Source organism: Larus michahellis, chromosome 4 (genome assembly GCF_964199755.1).
Source record: "Larus michahellis chromosome 4, bLarMic1.1, whole genome shotgun sequence".
NCBI classification, from domain to species: domain Eukaryota; kingdom Metazoa; phylum Chordata; class Aves; order Charadriiformes; family Laridae; genus Larus; species Larus michahellis.
Window position 1 is genome coordinate 31,366,659 of NC_133899.1, and position 6,000 is coordinate 31,372,658.

Sequence of the window (6,000 nt, forward strand, 5' to 3'; positions counted from 1 at the left end):
CTGTTTGGGTCTTGTGAGACATCTCACACTTTTAAGAGGCCTTGACCATAATCTCAAGATTTCATTGTTTTAAAAGTCACACAGCCAGGATATGCACAAGACACTACCCTCCTTGATAAAGAATGAGGATCAGCCTAGAAGGATCCGAGAGAGGAGATGCATCTTGGGACAAATTCCACAAGCACCTAGATGTGAATCCTACCATCCAAATTTCACTTTCTTCCAACACCAAAAATGTCCCCATGCTTTTCAAATGATGCAAAGCAAGTCCCCTGGACCGTACTGTGCAGCTCAGCTGGTACATGACAGGGATTTATCGGACAGACACTGACAACACAGGGGCTTTTCAATGCGAGAGTGCCTGCGAGAGTAACATTTTCCATGCATTTCCTAGTGTTACTGGCGAGATTTTCAGCTCACTTGATATATTGTTAACAGTAGCTATGAAACTAATTAACTGAGGAGAATGATATTTAACTGTCAATAAACCTTTGAATCTCTGCCCTCTTCCCGGCAAATTTAGACATCCGTTCTGCAAAGCCTTTTGCCTCCCCTACCCCTCAGCTTCTCTCCCTCCCCTTTTCACAGCTCCTTGGTGGCTCCTTTTTGCTTCATCTGGCCCAAGCTGTTTATCCTTTCCATCACACCAAAGACTGATCCTTTCTGCTCTCCGTCCCAGTTTGGCAGGATACCATGTCTCTCTGCTGCTGTGCCTCCTCCACCTTCCCATCACTGAAAGGCCATATGGGGCTTTCTCCCAGGTTGGAGCTCATCCCTGCTGCATCCTTTGTGGCTTGTTCCTAACAGGGTTGTGCTGGACGTTATGGTGGTGGCATGACATGAAGGCTGTCAGATGCAAAAGGAAAGAGCTCCTAATAGAGAGGTGCATGTTTACCATCCAAGCACCAGCTGGCTCCCAACAGCTGTCCTTGATGATCTGTTTGAGCCCAAACCCTTTTAAAATCCAGCTACCTTTACTCTCCTGACTCAGAGGGCAACAGTTCCTTGTATTCACTCATATTCCTCCTGAAAACATGCCTTTCAGCAAAGCCCACCACTGCCAATGCTTATTCCCGCTTCCCCTGGAAAAGCACCTCCTGGATCAGCTGCTGCGGTGGTGTCAGCTCTGCGGGCTTGCCACCGCCGAAGGAGCCCCGAGGACCGTGCAGTTGCCTTGCATTGTGCAGCGTACGCTCCTGACAATTAAATAATACCCCATTTCTCCGCACAATGTCCCCACGCATACAGTGGCCCTCCAGGGTGCAACAGATGACTGTAGCTTCAGAGCAGATGTGAGTGCTGTTCATGTCATGGGTTTTGTGAAGGAAATCTGGAGAAGGAGGGTGAGAGGCAGATCTTTTGCAAGAAAACATGACGTGAGATAAAAAAGCACAGCGCTGGGGAAAACTAGCTCTGGTATCTTCATGTGGTGGGCTTCGAGGACCTTGTTAATTCGGGGCTGCCTGAAATGTGTTTTCCCTAGAAGGCAACCCTTTCTGTGTTTGAATGGCAGACCAGAGCCTGACTTTAAGGTGGAAGGACAAAATTACTCCTGGATTCGCAAAGGTGTCCCTTCACAGGCTCAACACGGGATGATTTGTACTGCCTCTGGGAGAAAGCAGCAAGGGCTTTGCTCCCTGCAAGGCGCCTTGGGGCCTGGACAGTGAGGTAGAGCCCTAAACTCCTTTGGTTTAGTTGTGCATGAACTGCGTTAAACCATGGCACTGCGGATCTGGATTAAACTGAATGACAGCAGCCAAAGTAGGTGTCTGGGCATAGACTTTTTTCCCACTTGAATGTTGCACTGGCGTCCCCCTGTTAGGCCTTTGCTTGAGTTTGGTACATCCGAGCTCAGGATCAATAGCCCAGCTTTCTTGGACACACTGCAAGAGACAATATGGAAGAAGCAGCAGCCAAAATAGCAACAACAGAAGCTGCAGCAGGCAGATTAGTGGCAGCAGCAGGCTCTGATCAAGCTGTTCTCCTTCTGTCACCATTTTGAGTGTTTATTGTGTAACGCTCCAAACTGTTGCTGGTTACAGGGCTCTACCGGCGAGAAGGGATAAAGGGCAGTACAAAGCCTCCGTAGGAATGTATGAGCCCACCCGGCTGCTCTGTGCTGGAGCTGGATGCCTTCCCTCTCTTTCATTCACGGCATGATCAGGCCCACCTGACTCCTGTCCAAGTCACACATCCTGAGGAAACAGTTGATTTTTCTCTTTGATAATTTGGTTATAAACTTGAGGCCAGAAGACAACGAAGCTTCTGCCATTGTACAGTCTGCCTGCCCGTGCCCCCTGCCTTTCCCCACAGCTTCTCAATCTGTTGGCCATCGTTAACAAACTTTGTCAGGGAGGTAAAGGTCTTCAAGCTACAAAATTCATGCAAGTTTTGTAAAAAGAGGAGACTGTGTTGAGGAGGGAGAGCTGAATCAATGCCCATGCAGGCCCCTGCGAAAATCCTGGATGCTACATGTCCTGCGTTTTGCCCAAAAGGCAGAGAGAGAGCACATGGCATAAGATGAGAGCATCACTATGGCGTGCCCAAGGGGAAAAAAAGCACAGAGGAGACAGAGGTGGTCAGGAGAGACCCTCAGGAAGGAGGTTCTCTGTTGAAGGTGCCGTATGAGATCTGCTGGCTTTCTGCGGGAGGCGTGCACAGGACTTCAGAGGCAAATCTGTAGGAATCCAGGTTTAATTATTCTTGCTGCTGACAGAACAACTTAATTATGCACCGAGGGTCTCATTTGGTTTGGCCTCTCCGTGCAAGCCCAGATAACAAGGAGCGCAGCTGAATGCCCTTTAGGTCCCTGGTTATCTCCAGACAGATTTCACTCTGATGCGCTGATATGGGATTTGGGGGAGGAGCTGCAATTCCTGTCCAGGGACAATCCTAATCTAGCGCAGCTTTAAGCATGCTGGGGATTCACATGATGACCAGGTTCTGTCGACTGTGCTGGAGTGCTGTGAGCCCCTTGTGTTCTCCACTGACAAGAGGAAGGTGATACCCCATCTCCCACTTGTTGCTGGAGCTGCCATGGCCTAGAGTGCTGGCTGTCTATTTTAAATAAAAATCTGCACTGTGAGAGCTTATAAGTCTTTCCAGGGTCTGCAGCTGGACTCTGAATAGACTGTGAAGCCCTAATTTCGGTATGGACGAGAGCCACGTCGGGCTTTTCCCGTCAGCCCACTCTGGTCCCTCAGGGACACCCCAGCAGGCTTTGCAGCAGCTTGGATGCACTGGGAATGGAGTGCAGGTCTGAAAAGGAAGGTTTTGTTGTTTTTTTTTTTCTTTCTCTCAACTTTGGAAAACAAAATAGAAGAACAAAAGGCTGTAAAACATCCAGTCTGCTACCAAATTGCTTTTTAAAATGTCTCCAACTTTGCAAAAGTTGCATGTATCACCATTAGACATCCCTTTTTCTGTTACCTACTTACACCTCTTCAAAGCTGAATGGAAAAATTAATGCTGAACCTCCCTCCCCTCATAATCAAACATTATAACGCTGAGAAATTCAGAGTGAAGATTACACGGAACAGTCATTCCATAACAATACAATTATGATGAAATCATTTTAGCATCTGTGGTCTGAGATGAGATTAAATCTATTTTAACGAGACATTAGATGGGCTTTTTTCTCCCATATTTTTTCCTCATGATGCCATTACAATGCCGAGTAAATTTTTCTTTTTTTTAGTTGCCTCACTTTCTGATTTTTCCTTTACGATAAATCCAGAATCCATGCAGGGGAACTAAACCGAGAGTTTTGTACCACTTGGTTTTGTACTTAAATTACTGATATGCTCCATCCATTTTAACTTCAATCACAGTTTCTTTTTTCTGAGAATTTCTTTTTTTTTTTTTTTTTTCAAAAAATTATTTCAGATTTCCTGCATCAGCAAGGCCGTTGACGGCAGGTGCACTGGGACCCTGAAGCTAACAGGGAGCTCCATCTTGCCAGGCTGTATTTATAGCAGCTCTGTGTCAGAAAAGCACCACGGAGCCGCCGGGATACCCAACAGTGCTGGCTCCTGCCGTGCGGTCAAGCCGGTGGTTTGGAGGCCTGCATCCCTGTGGCGCGTCTGGGACCGGCACCACCTGCGGCTCCCACAGCGCAGTGCCCAGGGGCTGCCCCATGGGCCCTGCCTCAGTGTCCCAGGACTGACTGTGTGACCTGGGGGAGCAGCACCATGATTTTCAGGGTCACTCCTCAGCATAAGGTCAGCCATCCACAGGGTGTCTGTTCAGCAGTCTTGGACCACATAATATTCACAAATTATTTGCTCTCAAGTGAGCTTTGGTTGCTTTTTCTTTGTATTTTTTAATTTTTTTTTAAACAAGGCTTATTTTGATGGCAAAATCTGGTCTGATCTCAGATTTCAAAGAGAACCTAAAGCTCTTTAGGGACTGATATAGTTTGAAAAGGCGTGGGCTGTCTCCATCTCAGCTGGGGAGGTTTTTTTGTCTTTGCTTCAGTTACCACAGCTTCTTCTCAAAGGCAACCTCCTTCCTTTGATCCAAAATAAACTCTGGGAAACTGCTCACTCATGGATCACCTTCTGCGACATCCTTAGCGAGCTATCTGGCCAGCATCACATGGGGGCTGGCCAGCTGCTTGCTCTTCCTTTTTGTGTTTTGAAGAATCAGGTGGACAGATGGAAATGATCTTCCTGGGGAGCAAATCGGTTCCTTCACTAATCTGTTCAACTGTGAGGGCAGCTGGAGGCTTTAATTTGGTTACCTCTGCAAGGGGTGGCTTCAGACACCCCTTATCATCTGTTAGACCTACCAGGACAAAGGCACTCCTGAAACACCAAGCTTGTTCATAACTTGCTCCGCATAATAATAAAAAAAAAAAAAAGTAGAAAAGGGAGCTTCATTCACTGATCAAAGGGGACAGAAAAGGGATGGAGCTGATGTTACAGATCGCCAGCAAACTGCCTGCGATGGAAAAAGCCATGTCGTATTTTTTGCCTTTAGATCAAGAAGGTCTAATCAAGTGCTTGTCAAAGAAAAGGAAACCCCCCCATCTCCATCTGAAGGCAGAAAGGAGTTACACTGAATCTCTGGGAGCCCTTGAGTTAAATACATGTTGAGAGGAACTGATAAAGATAAAACACAATAATGGAAACTTGTCTCAGAAAGAGCAGGTAGGTCCCAACTGTCAACAATAATCTGAACCTATAACAAGCACTCTTGTTTGAAAATGAATCCAACTGAAAATGAAAGATTAAACAAGTACAACAACGTAAGAATAAATTACACATAAATCTCTCTGGTATTCAGGATCAAAGGAAGATTAAAGAACAAGTTATGGAAATGTGGTAGAGGCAGAGAGAACCTATTAAGTGACATCATTTAGCGAGTACACGAGTAATAGAGAGTTCACATCTAAGTTTAAAGGAAAGGGAATGAACCTGTAGCTGCTAAAAGGGACTTCAAATGATATGTGGCATTAATGAATATATGACAAAGAAGATTTCTATAGCCCAAACACAACAAAAATATGACCCAGGAGCTGAGCTCCACAGTCCAGCTGTGGTATGAGAAACCTGCTTTCAGTAGCAGTGATGGAGAAGGACCGCGTTCTAGCAGCCCACCCTACAATTTTGAGAGCGTGAAGGTGCACACCAGCTACAGGAATTTCTGTTCAGGACACCAGAGCAAGGGTGCAGGCAGCTCCCCGGGGCACGGGGTACTCCTGGGAGCAGCAGGGCCCATCATCGCCCCCCCAGATTCTGTTCTTTCCTTTTCTGCCTCTGTGCTGGGCTCAGATCACAGCCTGTTCTCCAGTGAGGATGCTCAGCAGGGACTGCTTTTCTCTTGGGAAGCCACACTAAAATACTTCTCTGTGTGTGTAAGACTGTATATGTGTTTATGCAAGCGCGTTCTTTTACAGTGACGATATTAACACCAAAAGGCCTTATGCCAGACCCTTTGCTCTTGTATTTCATAACCTTCTGACTCTTACGATCTAAATAAACTAAAATGGAAAAAAAA